Genomic DNA, 13,813 nt, shown 5'->3' on the forward strand with positions numbered 1-13,813 from the left:
TCAAGAGACATTTATATAGGGACCTGGTAATATTTTGATATTTGGAAAAAAGGCAGCTTATATGAGTAAATAGAAGAACATAGCATAGCATATAGCAATCTTCTTGGCAAGGCCTATAAAATTGAAGGTAAAAGATGTATGGCAGGTGTTGCCTAAAGTAACACAACAGTTACACAATAGACAGCCAGGGAATATGGTAAATACAAGAAGAAATTGTTGGTAAATTCAATACACCCCTGGCAGATCATTCAGACCAAGCAGAGGGGTTTAAGATGCCCGCTGCACTCACTGCAATCTGCTGCTAACCACATGCCAGTGGCCTGGCTGTCTGTGGCTGCTGCAGACGTGAGAAGAGGAAAAGGGGCCCAGAGGGTGCTGAAAGCCTGACCGTAATGCAGGCCTGACCCTGAGATACTTTCTTCTATTAATGCCAGACTGAAAATCTGAAAGTCTGAAAGTGTAGTGAAAATGCATTACGGGAAGGCACGCAGCATTACACAAGTCAATGAATGTTCATTCCTTAGTCTAACATTTGTTTCAGCACAAACTCTACCAGCTCCATGGGATCGGTTCCAGGTTTATTCCAGGGCAACACTGAACAGCTAGTGCCTGAACCAAGGGGCCTGTGAGGTTGCCAAAGAAAAACACCGGGGTTAGAAGCAGCTGCTACTGCCTAGCTCGAAGGTTTGACGTGAATTTCAAGGAGCAGAACTGGTCCCCGTTCAGACTCCTGGTCACCCAATCTTCCCCCGATCAATCAGAAGATCTCCAGGCCATGCTGGAGACCCGCAAGTCTCTGAAAGCTCAGCTAAGCTTTCGGAGGTTATCATGACAGAGCTTTAAGTACAAATGTACAGCATCTGCCAGCATTAATGAAAGCCTTCTGATGGGCCTCTCTGTAATATTCATACTTTACGATAGCCTAAAAACAGCTGGTCCTGCATCAAACTCATTGCTATTTGCAGAAACAGAATCAACACATAAATAAACTGAAACAAACATAAAGAAATGAAATGAGAGAGGCTTTCTTAGTGGTTCTCGGAGACAAGGTGCCTAAGGGCGTAGAGGGACTACATAATTTACAGGTCGGGAATACACGTACCTACCATATGGGTATCACACGTACCGTTACCATTCTGCACGTAAGCACACAGAACTGGTGGGGTGGAAGCAAACAACTACCTCTTGCTTCTTTTTCAGCCCCTCAGCTGCTGACTGAAGCCCGCACAGACCGCAGACTGCTGCTGGCAGCAGGCTCGCACAACACGCAGCTCGCACAGACAGCTCTTCTTGGTGGCACTTTCAGAAAGACTGGGTTCAGCCCACGTTGTGGCTGCGTCATGTGAGGAACTAGGAAGCGCTGATACTCAGTGTTGCATCATCAGGACGTTTTTAACGTGATATACCCAAATGTTAGTTATACCCCAACACTGCTGGGAGCTGTAACAGCAGGGTTTATGGCTCTTAACGCACAGCACGCTGCTACTAGCCACAGCACTAATGTAGATCTCCCAATACTAATGTTCTTTATTATTAAACACTACTAATAACATATATTTTCACCTGGAAGTGGAAGCACGTGCTGAGGGCATTCTTTAGCAAGCTTGTGCCTTTTACTCCCCAGCCGTGCCTCACTCGAATCACAGCCCCGCTGACCCAGCTGGGGTGCACACGGATGTCACTGAGGCTGTCTCCTCAGCAACTGCAGCCAGATGAAACACCCAAAATATCCATCTCCTGCTCACTGTCCCTTGCAGTTGTGGCTAAAGTGGATGCTAAACCTCCTACCTGAACTGCAGAGGTACAACCTATGTATCACAAAGCAGAACGGTTGGCTTGCAAACAAGCTAACTTTTGCTACTACCCTGCCTTCAGGCTTAATTGTAAAAATAACATTTTTTTCCCTACTGTGTTGTCTTAAAACACTACCTGCACTCATAAACTAATACAGGGAGCCTATGCCAGGCGCTCAGATGATACAAATTGTCGTTAGGGATCTGTTAAAGTTAGTGGAAGTATGACGAGGTAGAGCGATCAGCTCCAGGTGCTCACCATCCCGGCCAGATTGGGAGCAGATAAAATGCTCACCCAGGAGCACTGGGGGCTGGTTTGCTGTAAGCAGTTTTGGAGAGCTTCTTGTTGTGGTTCTTTGAAGAAAACACCTTTTGGAAGTGTTGGCCGGAAGAAGGAGAAGCTGTGTAGTATGGGGAAAGATGTTTGCAAGCAAGGGGGAAGCACCATTTGTATGTCCAAGGTACTGCATCCAGTAGTCTGAAACTATTCCCTTTTTATCTGTTCATTGCTTCTTTGAACACTCAGTTCAAGTCAGGCCGACTGTATGTGCTTTCCTCTTTGTGTAGGCATGCAGGTATGGGAGAAAAGTGGAGAAAAGCATGTATTGGTTTATACCTATCACTCTTTAACAAGAGCAGATTGTGGGTTCAGGGTTTTAGTTCAGCTGGTGGACTGTACTAAATGCAGACTGGCTCTGCTGCTCTTATGTATGGGTTATCTTTGATGCAGTCAAATTGCTTTAGAAGTATTATAGAAGGTGAAACAGAGCCAGCTTTATAGGCAATAACAATAGAGTGATATTATTTAGGCTGAAATAAGTCAATATTTGGAAAATTCCACTCTTAGTAATAAGATCTTGCCTGAGGGAGGCTGCTTGGTGCTGCCTGTGGTGAGGGCAGCTCAGCATCATGAGCAGCGAGAGGAGGAAAGGCCAGTGGGACACAAAGGGTCTGAAACTGGGAAAATGAAACTGGGAAACTGGAACATGAGAACAGAGCTTTAGTTACAAGGTGGGACAGGGGCTGAGTGGGGGCTGTATGCCTGGTGAGAGGGGATGCAAAGCTGGTCACCGAGGCGTAGTGTGAGCAGGGCATAGCCATGGGCTTCAGTTAATGAGTGGAGGAAGAAAAGGCCAGCTTGGAGAAAGTGTGAAATGGTGGAGATGTGAGCTGCTGGGGGACTTGTCCCTTGCAGCACTTGATGAGGACCCTGTTTCCAGCTGGGGCCAGCACAAGGCTATACCTGACCTGCTTTCCCAGAGCCTGCTAGCCCTGGAAGCACCAGACTCCAGCTGTGCTACAGTGACACTTGTCCTATAAAACTGACAGCAATGATGAATGATAGCCCATATTTCTGTAACACTATCTTAGCACACCTAACAATGTACCATTGACACCACTTGTGAGGGCTGGACTGCAGCCAGTTCCTTGATGAGGCGGTAGCTGGGCCATGGCCCTGCAGTGAGCCCCAGTCTGTGGTGCTTGTGGTCAGCAGATGGGGTGAGGGACTTCCCTTTTCCTTCTCCTCAATACCTCCCTTCCCCAACTTAACCCTTCCTTACAGCAATTGCTATACGTCCAGGATGTTTAGAAGGTGATGTTTAGGGATGTCATCTGCCCAGCCCAAGCATATAGGTGGTCTTAGCTTGAGCTTCAAACTATGAAGGCACCTCCTCTACCAGAGCAAGTGTGTGCTAATCAGCTTTACTGCATTGGAGCAGCTGTCTGTAGTACCAGGCAGCAGGTATAATGACATAGCTGGAACTGTTCTGGGACAAACTACAGCAGTAACTCATCTAGTATAACTCCAAGGGAGCCAATTTTGCCAGTTTTGGAGATGTTACAAGCCACTGAGAAATAAATGAGTTGTCTTTCTATCACTGGTCCATTGCACAGGTCAGAACTTCTGTTTTTTTGTGGGCTGAATCTGTTATTGACCAGTGTATTCTATGCTGCAAATGGAAATTTCAGCCTTCAGGTTCATGGCCATTAACGATGGTGATAAGTGGTGCATTTGTGTCACATAGTGAGCTGGCATGTGGAAGCTGTGGGCTGATGTCTGTGGCTGATATGTTCTCAGGTACTTTCTGTAGGAAGTGCCCATCCGAGTTGGATGCTTGCTGGTGTGAAGTGATGCTCCCTCCTAGGAGCAAGGCTCCCAAACAGCTGTGGCTTTCTCATGCCCTGGCGGGATTTACCCCTTCTGAGTTGTCTGGTTGTGAGAATCTGAAGGGGATAGGTTAAACTTCTCTGATCCTTTGTGGTGGGTTATAGTGAAGTTTTCTGCCCAAATAGTCTTATTTCCTCTGGCTCTGTTGTTTGTCACTAGCTGGTCTTTTTGGCTCAGTGGCATAACACAGACCAGATGTGACTTGGACTGCAGGTGTAAGAAGGGAGCTGAAGCTGGCAAGCACCTTATGTATGCAAAGGAGACTGATGCAGCTGAGAGTGACTAGGCTAAAGACTACTTTAAATCCTTGAGTGTGGGCCTGCATAAAGCATCTCACCCTGAGTGGAGTTTGAGCAAGCTGTGTGCTTATGCAATTAAGGTGAAGCTGTGCTGCTTCTGCTGTGGCTTGAGCACTTAGAGCACTTGATGGAGATGCAGACAGGTCAGTAACTGCTGTGTGGCCATCTACTTAATCCCTGAGTGGGAGGAATTGGCATCTGTGCTGTGTGGAGGAGCAGTGGGTTTGCCTTGGGCCATGTAACTGCAGGCTCAGACTCTGAGCAGGGATTGCCATCTCAGCAGCACCTGTGCTCTTGTTTTGCTGGGCTTGGTGCTTATCTTCATGGATCAGGAGTTTGCAATCAATTCCAAAAATACCAACAGTACAGTTTTAGCCCATTAGTCAGATCAGGAGTGGATGTGTACTTAGGAGAAATTGCTTTTAAAAAAAGTATCAATCTTATAATTGCTGCGAAGGACTGACACAAGAAGGCAGGTTTTCTTCCACCCAGTGGAACAGAAAAGGAGTCAAATTCTAGGTGGTTTTCAGTTTTTCCATTGACTTGTGTTTGGAGGTGATCAGCTACCTTCCTTCCTGGCTTTCCTGCCTTCAGACAGGGCAGAGCTGCAGCTGAGGAGCTGTCCTGTGGCTTTAAGGCTGTGCATGAATGGGAAGCTTTGGATGCTACTATAGAGATATAACATGATTAATCTGCGGGCATCTGAGAACACTTATGACTTAGCTTTTGGTCTTGTATCTGTTATTTCACTTATGGGGCTGTTGATAACTCATAATGCACATCAGGCCATATCTTGATGATTAAGAGGGGTCTGCTTTCACTGTAACTAGTGAGAAATGCAATTATTTTTAAGTGGTGTAACTTCCCGCACCAGCTGGACAAGCGGTATTAAATGGTTTTCATACCCTGGCTGGAGGTGTGCTGCGAGGTGCTGAAGCACAGGGCCAGCTCTGGAGCTCGTGTGGGGGCAGGAGCCCTGTGGTGGAGGGCAGAGGGATGGGGGGGAGTGAGGCAGGGTCAGATGGGATGTCTCGGATGGCTGGGGAGGGAGAACATCACCTGGGGGTGATGAGGGATGTGACAATGATGATAGAGCTCTGTGACACTGGAGGATGGGTGGGAGTGAGAGGGAAGGGCTGGAGATGGTGAGGGGAAGAAAGGTCTGTTCTTTCTACACTGAGCCCTTGTGCTGGTGGTAAATCCCATCTGGGAGCAACCTTTGCTGCCTCATGCTGACCTGCTAATTGCTGGCAGGAAGCTGGCAGTGCAGGGACCTGGTAGACCTGCTGGCAGCAGGGGGATGCTCTGTTACCCTTCCCTGCAGCTGAAACTTCCAGTGCTTGTCAACACCACACACCTCAGAGCTACTTAAGCTGAGTATTTGCAGAGACAGACTTCAGTTTTAACCAGAAAAAAAACCATGTCCTACCTACATGCTCATGGTTGGGTTTATTCAATTTGAGATTTTTATTCTTTCTTCACGCAAGACATTTTCTCTCCCCTTTGGTCTTTACACGCCAGCAGCAGAGTTAAGAATTGGAAGCAGAGTGAAAAAGGGCAGTTCTCAAGGCTTGCCACATCTCCAGTGTGCAGGGCTGCTGTTCAATTCACAAACCCAGGACAGGAGCTAATTGCTGAGAACAGTGGGATAGTTCAAAGCTCTAATTAAAGGTGATTTTCCATCTCTACTGATAGTAGCAAGAGCATGCAGCCTCACTGTACTGGAAATGTACCAGTGAACAAGACCACCTTATCAATGAGGGTGCAGGTGGCCTCTTTCAGAGATGGGCATGGGTCTTCTGAGCAAACTGGAAGTTAAATTGACTAACACTGGGTGGAAATTTGGCCTGCTATCCTTCCTGCACCCCTGGCAGTGTGGCTGGGGGATGATATTTCTGAGCACAAAGTGCCAGGTTTGTGCCTGTGCTCAGTGGTGAGTGCAGTGCTAAGGGAAGGCGGCTTGATTCGGATCCAGCCCAAGGCACCAGCATGTGCCCAAAGCACAGGGGTTAAAGTGTCTGTGTAGCTGCACCAGGAGCTCAGACATCTGTAGTTAAGTATTAAAACAGCAGCTTTGCCTAAATGACAACTCGCTTTCTAACTACGTGCTTCTTCATCCTGCTTCATTCCTGGTAAAACACCTATCGAAATCACTGCCTTCTGCCTGCTTGTGTAAACACCCAAATGTTACACCCAGCAGCATTTACCTGTAAGTGGGCACAAATGAGTGCATCTCTGGCCACGCGGGAGCCACAGGGAGTTCTGTCAGAGTTCAACTAGCATTAAAATAATTCCTGTAAAAGTGCGTTTCTACTATTGTGCTGTAATCTCTGCTCTAGACCTCTAGCTAAATGCACATTAAAGTCTAGGGTCAAGCCACCTGGCAGTAAATTAATGGTCTGTAGTGTGGCTGCTACTGTGATGTGTCTTCTATTAAGAGGCAATGTTGCTGTAAGTGGTTCGTGCCCAGCTTAACAGTGCTCATGGCTTGCACCTGCACAAGGAAGGATGCTTGTTGCATTTCAACAAGACATGAGCCAAGAGGCACTGCTCAGCCTGAGAGGCACTGCAGAGCTGCCTTGTTCTGAAGGGAGGCTCTGAATTGGAGTGGGAACTTCTGGCATGCCCCCCTGTATCATTTCTGGGCACTCACATGGACCCCTTCACCAGCTGGAGTATTGCTGCCTGCTCTTCTCCTTGTGGGTGTCACAAGCACCATGCTTGTAACCTCTGGATGAACATGCAAAACCCAGGCGGCTCCTTCTTGCTGCTGTCCTTTTGCTGGCACAACGTGCATCATCTGGTTACCAGTACACTGATATGCCAAATGATCTTTAAATATAAAGGAGACTAATGTTGGGTCACTCTGGACACGTGCAATACTCCAGCCTATGTGGTTGCCTCTGGGTTTTTCAGGAGCAGCCTGCAAGGCAAAGTTCAGTGCTCTCCGGAACCCTGGTGCTTGGCATGCAAAGTGGCACAGAGAGGGGTTGATTTCTCTGGCTCATTTAGAAGGGGAAAAAAAAAAAGGAAATAAGAGATTTACCAGCTGTGAAGGTGGGAAGGGTGCTGAGGCCTTCTGATTTCCTTCCCCATGGTTGTGCTGCTTTTCTCTCTGGGGCCCCATGGTGCTAGTCCTATGCTCCCATCTGAAGAGCTCTGGCTGCAGGCTCCCTCCAGAGCCCATTGATGCAATCTGGGTCATTCAGAGAAGGTTGTCAGGAAGGATTCTGCACCTCCCTGCTGTGCTGGGGCTGGGATTTGCCTTCCTGGTGTGTGAGGGGCTGGGCTGGTCCCCAGTCCCTGCCCTGAACCCAGCTCGCTCAGTGCTCTGTGCACTGCTCAGGCTCTGTGCTGTAGCCTCTGGACTCCCACAGTGTCCCTTGGGGGGCCAGCTGAGAAGGGGATGCTTTGGCACTGCAATGGGGACATGGGGAAATTGCCATGTGGGATCCATCTAAGCACTTTTTTTAACATAGGGACAAGTCAATGGCTGAAGGTAGCACTTTGTGGCTATGCCCAGGGGCTGCAGGTGAGCAAGGGGATTTTCAGCAAGGCAATGACCCCCTCCTGGCACAAGACCGCTTTTCTTGAAGTGGGGCTGAGTGGATTACTGTTGGGAGCTAATCTGTGTGGCTGCTTCATAAATTTCCCTAGTGTCTGCACTCGGCGCTCAGCATCAGAAGCTAAATGTGCAGAGAATAACTGATTTCAGAAATGCTGTGCAAGAATATGCACATGCAGAGGTCCAGAGCAAATTACAGATAAAGCTAAAATACAAAAACTGATGTAACAACTCATGTTTTAATGCCAGTTTAGTACCATGGCATCAGATACTGTGCCAAGCACCACAGCTTGGCGGAAGCAAGCAGTACCTTACTCTAGGTATTTACACAGCAGATGAATGCTAGTGGTGACAAATCGAACTCCAAAGGAAGAAGCTTTGGGGCAAAGCAATGGTCACCAGAGCAATGAATTCCCAGGCACTCCACATATATACCAGTGCAAAACAATGGAAATCAATGCTTACATTCCTATCTGGTGGTTGTTTCTGCTTAGCTGTAGGATTTTATTCAATTTGAGTGCTCACTGCCGCAGTTTCTCCACTTGTAAGTCCCTAACCTGCCTGTTTGTCCTTGCGTTAAAGGCCCTGTTTAAGATATGGCTTTGTTCTAGTAGCTGCCTCTATGCATTCAAAAAACCCAAACTCAATGCTTTCTGTGGAGTATGGACAGCCAGATCAGCCTGTGGCTGGGATAGCAGCACCGTTGTGGTGCAGGCTGAGGTGTGCACGGAAGTTTGTGCTCTGCCCCTGGGAAGTTTGTGTGCAGCTGCTGTTCCCTCAGCCCTTCGTCACTTTAAATGTAAATAAGTAAATCTTTCATTTTCACCCTAAAATAAATGAAGATCAATATGAGGTTAAACAAGCATCAACAGCACATGAAGCCCATGAAACCTGGGAGCTGGCAGCTTGTCTTGATTTGCTGCTGCTGCTACACCTGTAATTGCCCTGCCCTGGCCTGGCTGAGGAGCACAGAGGGGGAGTGCTGCACAGCTGGGGGCTGAGCCCAATGCATGGGCTGGGGGGGCTGGCCATGAGTTATCCCCTGCCAGCTACAGCCAGAGACTTCCTGATGACTTCTGTCATGGTGCCAAAAGCAGCTTTCTGCCCACAAAGTTTTGCTTGTGCCACTTCCCTATCCCATATGCTGTTTTCAGCCTCAGTGCATTCAGGGCTATTTCACTTTCCACATTAGAGATCCACAGGGTGTTCTAGCAGGTCCCCCCCATAGAGTATTACAATATACATGGCTAAAATATTACCCGAAACCTTTAACTCCAACCCATGAATGCTACCAACAGCTAATTCCTCAGACAAGCAATTGTAATTCATATCCTAAGCCAGCACTTGAACTTGCTTGCCTGCAGAATGTCCTTCACTCCAATCCTCGGCTTGCAGCCCGGCTCGTGCCTGCTGCTTGTCAGATAGAAGTGCTCTAGGAAATCCTTTTCCAAGGCATGCTGAGCTGCCAAGCCCGAGTTTGCTCTAACACATGCTATAATCACCCTTCCCTGGCACTGTCCCCACGTCCACCACCTCTCCGTGCCCCGCGGCTGCCGCCCCACGATGACCAGCTTTACCTTGGCAGCAGCAGTACCCAAAGCAGAGAGTTCAGTGGGACAGCAAGATTTTTCCCATCGTCTACTTCAGTGGTTTCCACCTTTGGGAAAGCAGCAGCCTGTGTGCAAGCTGGAGGTTTCTGTGTAGTTCTCAATGTGTATCCAGATATTTCTTGCTGCTCTCACAGTTCCTGGGTTGTTTTAATTGCTTTGTATCTGCGTAGAGGTAAAGCACCAGCGTTCAGTGACTTTTTGGAGATGAGCTGCCAGAAGGAAGCGGGTGAGAAGACCTTCTGGATAAAGTCAGCCTAGAAAAGCCAGGGTTCCTGTCTCTGGACGTTGCTCCCCGGAGCTCTCTGGTGCCCCTGTGCCTGCAGAAGCCCCTCTTCCCACCTGCTCTGCCCAGGCTCCTCGCGTGGCCCTGGGGCATGGTGCTCACCGGGGCAGGGCGCGTGCTGCAGGCGATGCCTCATTCTTGCTTGCTCCTTGGAAGAAAACCGCGGAGCTTAGGCAGAAAAGGGGGCTCACAGCAGTGTCTGGTGGTGGGGCAGCCCCGCTCCTGCAGTTACTCCTCGCTTGCGATCTCTACTTTGAGAAATGCCAGGGCTGTGACGGAGCAGCCGTGCTGCTGCTGCTACGACGCTCGCCTGACACCGTGCCTCCTTGGCGGTGTGATGACGGGCTTTCCAGCCCTTCCCTCCGTCACCTCCATCCAGACTGCTCTGTCCTTGGGTGGTGTTTGCTTTTCTGAGCTGAGAGCGTGCCAGAGAGACTTGCTTGCCTCAGTCCGCTTGCTGCTGTCCTACACTGTGCACTTGCTGTTTGCTCCTATGGCCAAAATAAAAGCTGCTTTTCCCAGCAGGAGAAATGCATGATCCATAGCTGCGATAGGATCTTTTCCCCCTGTTTAAAATGTGAGGTCTAATGAATTAAGAAGCTACAACCCATCTAGATCTTATACCAGTCAGTCTCTGATTCATCAGAGAGTCTCCTTGGTAACTAGCTGTTCCTCTCTGATGGTTTGTTACAAAAAAGCTCTCCCAACTTAAAGATAAAATACAGCAAGAGCAGGAAGAGGAGCTATGCCATACAGAGACATATGCCTTGTGTGCATGTGGTTGTACAGGATATTTTGCAATGTGTGTGGGAAGCAGCCTCTCCATGCAGTGGCACAGGTGGGGAAGGGGCTGCCCTGCCTCTACCAGAAGCCCATATTTCTCGGGAACCCCATCTGCAGGGCGAACAACCCCAGCGGAGATGGTGTTGGTGTTTAATGAGGGACCACCTCCCTCTCTGTTTCCTCAGGGGCGTTATGCCCTTTGAGTCCTGCAGCACTAATCCCTCTAACAAACGCAACAAAACTGGGTCTGTCAGGTGCTTCTATCTACCCATCACTTCCCTCAAAGTGAGGGGATTTTGGGCTCAGCACTGGAACTCGACCACCTCTGCCTGCAGTGCTGGCTGTGGGCTGTCATGCACCACAAGTGTTTTGGGGCAAAATCTTTTCCCATTAAGCATTGTGGCATCATTGTGGCATCTGAGCAGAAGAGACTCAGGTTCAGGTCCTCCAATCCATCCCTACTCAGACGTGGCCAAAAGCTCAGCTATAACGGCATTACCCCCACCAGCACAGCCTGAAGAGCTCAAACCTCGGTTTGCTGAGTGATACGGGTGGTAATGAACGGATGCTGATAAATGAGGGTTCAGACAATCAGGCTCATTTTCAATGCAATTAATCCATGTCAGGAACATGACCTCATTCTGGATAATTGAGGTCTTTGCAGATAATCAAAGCTGTGATAACGGAGGGCTGACTCTCCCTGCCTCCCTGCGTGGCAGAGCCCCTGGGGCAAGGGGAGGGAGGTGAACACCTCCTCGTCCTGCTCCCTTGTGGCTGCAGTGACACGGGAGGGCAGGCATCCTGCTGCGTCCCCAGCATGTCTGGGCTGCCTCAGGCCCAAAGGGAAGCAGAGGGAGAAGCCTCGCCTCCGCCTCCATCCCGCCTTTTCGCTTTCTTTATGGAGCTTAAAAGAGAGAGCAAAGCCTTGCTGCTGTCAGATCTCACACCTGCATCTTGTGGGAGGGACGTGGTGGGAAGGGAGGCGGAGGAGCCCTGAGGAAACGGGTGTCTGCAGGGCACGTCCTGGCATCAGGATGTCCAGGCAGCAGGATGGGGGCCGTGGCTCCTTCCTGCAGCACCCGGTGGTGGCAGGAGCTGCATCTCCCCAGGCAGGGCGCTGGGGCAGTTCCTGCACTGCCTGTTGTGGTTTGGTTGCAAACTGATATTTATTCCAAAATCCAACCAAACAGAACTTGGGTACAGTGTCTCCCTGTTGCTGTCTCCTTTGCAATGAGTCGCTATTTTGGGAAAACAAGCAAAGGTGGCCGCGGTTATTTGTAGCGGGGGAAGTTGTGTGGGTTCGTGAGTTCTGGTTTTGCTGTGGCTCCTCCACTTCATTTCAGTGGCTGGCCTAATCACGGGGCAGATGCGAAATTACAGGAGTGACAGTAAAAAAAATCGTGCACAGCCTCGGCAAGTATTTTTTATGAATTGGATCTCCTGAGATGAAAGCTTCGTTACAGTGAAACAATGAGCCTGCTACGCTTCCAGTAGTACAAATGGGTTTCATTTGTATTAGGAAGATACAGGCTTATTATTTTTAGTCTGTTCCTCTAGCACCAGGAATGTTTAATGTGGTAATCAATGTAATTGAGGAACTGAAGGTACGGAAAATTGCAGCACACTCACAGGTGATAAGGACTACAGCTGCTGGGAGGCCTGGGGGCCTGCACAGGTGAAGACAGGAACGTGCAGGGGGATTCCTGCAGCACTGACACCACTGCCTTGGGGCTCTGGGGCTTTGTCCCTCTGGGTTTGCCATGACTGCCCCCTCCCCAGGAGCAAGCCCCGCCATTTGTTGGTGATTTACTGTGTGCTTTAGGCCGCGGCACAGGTGGCAGGGAGGAAAGATACTCCTTTGCTCTGCCCTGCTTCCCTGGGCGGGAAGGGACACCTGGGGTGGGCAGCCTGAGCACGGGGCTGGTGGAGCTGCCCCGACACCAGCCTAGATGGGTATAGGCAAGGAGAAATGTCTGGGATCCAGGAACATCAAGTATGCTGCAGGTGCAGTCTCCAAAGCTGCTAGATTCAGAGCAAACCTGAAAGAAAAGACAGCTTGCAAGGATGCCGTCAGGTTTCTTCTCAGCCCTCGCTGTTTTAATTTGTTTCACTTCAAGGAGGGAAATTTTCTCTGCTAAAAAGTTGCCTTGTTCTGGTGGTGGCCTAATAAATCACAGCCTCAGCGAGAAGCCCGTGCGGTGCGCATCGTGTGGGGAGAGCTGCCGCGGCTCCGCTCCCACGGGTGCTGCCCCACAGCCCCCACCACTGGGTCTGCGGTCTTACACAAGTAGCTACAGAGCAGGTCTGACCATCGAATTCACTCACTTTAACGTATGCAATCAGCTGTGCCGTGAGTTTCGTGTACGTGAGCTGCAGTCAGAGGGCACTTTGCTCGGGGAGCTGGCTGGGATCCGAGCTGGAGGGACGGCTCCGGCGGTGCGCACTGTGCCGCGTTCACACTTATAACAAAACTGCTCACAGTACAATGCAATTATCATGATTTAAAATTCCACTAGATTTTGAAGGCCTATATGCCGGAGGGGGCTCCATTTGCAGAGATGTTTCTTTTATTGTACCTCCTTGCCTAATAACTTTCCTGTTTGAACCACGCTGAACTGTGTTTGTGGTCTTTGCAGAAAATCTCCGTGCAGAATACTGCTCTGTTGCAAGCTGCTACTAGGGCCTGATTTATGTTTTGTGCAGGTTTAATTGGGTAAAAGTCCACACAGCATTTCCTGCTCCCCTTCTTAATTTTTGGCAGCACATCCCTCAGCCGGAGCAGAGCACGTCGGTGCTCTGTCACTGTGAGACCAGCAGCCTCTCCTCATCAGTCCATCCCCTCCGGGAGCAGCAGTCACTCTTGCAGTAAATTTTCACCCCAAATAACATCTATCATTCTCCCAGCCCACTCCTGGTGCTCTGCAGACAGGCAGGCTTGGGTGGGAAGGGTGAGCTTTGCCCATCAGCCACCTAAAAGCAGACCTGCTGCTGGTGCTTTGGGGCTGCTGTGCGAGGTAAAGGTGCTGCAAGCCCCATCACCAGTGTTGGGGGCCGCAGGCAGGTCTGAGGGGCTGTCCCAGCTCCAGAAAGGCCAAGAACTGAATTGGGACCTACTGCAGGGGGTGGTTCAGATGTTCCTTAGCAGTGCAGAGGGCAATGTCCAGACCTGACAATTCAATATTTCCCAGGAGGGCTCCAGTTTCCTTAAACAACCTCGGGAGGTTTATCGTCACACAACCATTTATTGGGTGCCAAATGCACTTGGGCTGCGCGCGTAATTGCCATAGTAACCCTAGCCACAGCCTTCCTG

The 13,813-nt window shown here is 49.7% G+C and overlaps 1 protein-coding gene and 1 long non-coding RNA gene across 16 annotated transcripts in view; one reads left to right on the plus strand and one right to left on the minus strand.

The window, feature by feature from the left end:
* LOC310904070 (calcium-activated potassium channel subunit beta-2) overlaps positions 1–13,813 on the minus strand; it is a 129,991-nt gene that overhangs the window by 32,422 nt on the left and 83,756 nt on the right. The window contains exon 1 of one of the 8 annotated variants that reach the window (XM_083848279.1): positions 9,405–10,838. The exons of the other annotated variants lie outside the window; for them this stretch is intronic. The gene's annotated coding sequence lies outside the window, so the exon portion shown is untranslated. Of the gene's footprint in view, positions 1–9,404; positions 10,839–13,813 lie in introns of those variants that run through there. 8 annotated transcript variants of the gene reach the window in all.
* LOC310904071 overlaps positions 751–13,813 on the plus strand; it is a 60,917-nt gene continuing 47,854 nt past the window's right edge. For 4 of the 8 annotated variants that reach the window (XR_014588015.1, XR_014588016.1, XR_014588017.1 and 1 more), the window contains exon 1: positions 823–2,254. This is a non-coding gene — a long non-coding RNA (uncharacterized lncRNA). Of the gene's footprint in view, positions 2,255–13,813 lie in introns of all 8 variants that reach the window. The other 4 variants (XR_014588019.1, XR_014588020.1, XR_014588013.1 and 1 more) reach the window with 3 other exon arrangements.

Source organism: Anser anser (genome assembly GCF_964211835.1).
Source record: "Anser anser genome assembly, chromosome: 9".
NCBI classification, from domain to species: domain Eukaryota; kingdom Metazoa; phylum Chordata; class Aves; order Anseriformes; family Anatidae; genus Anser; species Anser anser.